The sequence below is a fragment of the Octopus bimaculoides genome, chromosome 7, assembly GCF_001194135.2.
Source record: "Octopus bimaculoides isolate UCB-OBI-ISO-001 chromosome 7, ASM119413v2, whole genome shotgun sequence".
Classification (NCBI taxonomy): domain Eukaryota; kingdom Metazoa; phylum Mollusca; class Cephalopoda; order Octopoda; family Octopodidae; genus Octopus; species Octopus bimaculoides.
The window spans coordinates 55,470,743-55,473,102 of NC_068987.1; positions in this window are offsets into that span (position 1 = coordinate 55,470,743).

Consider the following 2,360-nt stretch of genomic DNA (forward strand, 5'->3'; position numbering starts at 1 on the left):
TATCTATCTATCTATCTACATGTATATATATGATCAATGAACAGAAGCAAGAAAGACAAGTTTCCACAAAGGTGCTACACTAACGCTAGTAAAGAAAAATGAAAGAGTAAATATATATATATATATATATATATATATATATATATAAGCGCGTGTGTGTTTGTGTATTTATGTATCTATGTGATATATAAATATATATGTGCATAGGTCAATTTGTGCCAAGTGGCTTTAGTCAAATTGCTTTGGGGAATGAGATATCTCACGTTTGGACAGAGTCCTTTTTTCAGGATTGAGATGACAGCGGGGAAGAAGGAAAGATAACTTTGAATGAATGAATATTCACTACTGCATGTTTTGGGTTCATTTTTTTTTGTTTCGCTTTGCATATCCAGATACTGTATGAAGGCTTCTTGTTGTTACCAACACGATGTATGATTCACTGATTGTCCATGTAATTCAGAAAAGCCTTAAAGTATGTGTCATCTAATGCCCTACCCAGATACAGGTTCCCATATTAGCAGCTTTGAAGAGTTTATGAGAAATATACAAAACGTACTCATTATAGCTGATACTTGTGCTTTCATTACCCCTCTGGGATGAGTAAGCCAACAGGGAATAATGTGTCTGCTGGGTCATATTAAGTGAAGAGCTACCTTTAAGCAGCACGGAAATGGTTGGCACTAATTAATGCCAGACAAGGCCTCTTCATGCATCAACTACTAACACAATTTCCTCACGCAGGATAATACATAAGATTTTAAAATCGCCACAACCATACCTTCATAAGAAATCATATTATTGATATTATTTTATATATGTCAACCCCGGTGGAATTAGAGAAGTCAATTCCGCCGGTGTTGACTTTGCTTTTCATTCTTTCGAGATCGCTAAAATAAGTACCAGTTGAACACTGGGGTCAGTTTAATCGACTTATTCACTCCCCCAAACATGCTGGCTTTGTATCAAATTTTGAAAATAACATTATCTTATATATATACTTACTGTCGTTGTTGTTGTGTAACTCCAAATCAGCTCTGATCTTGAAAACCTAGATCATGGAGATAGCCAACTGCTCAGCTAGATTGGAGCTACAGATCACTCACTCACTCACTGACTCCTTCCATTCGACCTCCGTCCGTCCGTCCGTCCATCCCGCAATCAATCAGTCAATCAATCAATCAATCAAACAAGCAAGAAGGCAAACGAGCTAGAAGGCAAACAAGCTGGCAAACAAGCACAATATATGAAGAAGAACTAAAATTTAGAACTTAATATCATTTAGGTTTATCTTTCAGGCATGAAGTGAGAAGCCATGCTCGTAACCGGTTTGCCGAGAGAAGGGCAACATCTGCACCCTTATTTACTGAGTCTCTTAAGTTAATGGAAGAAAAAAGGTGAAGCTATAACTCATGAGGTTTTATCAGATTGAAAACCTGCTCCAAATGCTTGCAACGGTATCGATTCTGCCAAAGTCGCGCAAGGACTGTTGTTTCAGATGTTAAACCGAGCGGCATGCTATGCCTACAAGGTTTGAACGATGAATGTGTTAAAGATGTCTTTACACGTGTTTAAATCAGTGTTTTTGTAGTGACGGTGAGGTCAGAGGATCGAAAAAATGTATGGGACAAATTGCAATGTTTAATAAAAATTAAGATGGTTTTATTCTTTTGTAATTTGTCCAACGTCATGGTGAAGAAAGGTTTATATGGATGCAAACTAGTTTGCGTTCTCATTTATAATGTGTGAGAGAGAGAGAGAGAGAGAGAGAGAGAGAGAGAGAGAGAGAGAGAGAGAGAGAGAGAGAGAGAGAGAGAGAGAAAGGGAGAGAGAGAGAGAGAGAGAGAGAGGGAGAAAGAAAGGTAGGGGAGAGTGTGTATATGTATATAGGGAAATTTCCCTAATATTTTGCTGTCATTTAATATATATGTGTGAAGGCGCATGGCTCAGTGGTTGGAGCGTCGAGCTTACGATCGTGAGGTTGTAGTCGAATCTCGGACCGGGCTGCGTGTTGTGTTCTTGAGTAAGACACTTTACTTCATGTTGCTCCAGTTCACTCAGCTGTAGAAATGAGTTGCAACGTCACAGATGCCAAGCTGTATCGGCCTTTGCCTTTCCCTTGGATAACACTGGTGGCGTGAAGAGGGGAGGCTGGTATGCATGGGCGACTGCTGATCTTCCATAAAACAACCTTGCCCGGACTTGTGACTCAGAAGGTAACTTTCTAGGTGCAATGTCATGGTCAGTCATAACCGAAGGGGGTCTCAGCATATGTATATATATATATATAAATATATATAAATATATATAAATATATATAAATATATATATATAAATATATATATATATAAATATATATATAT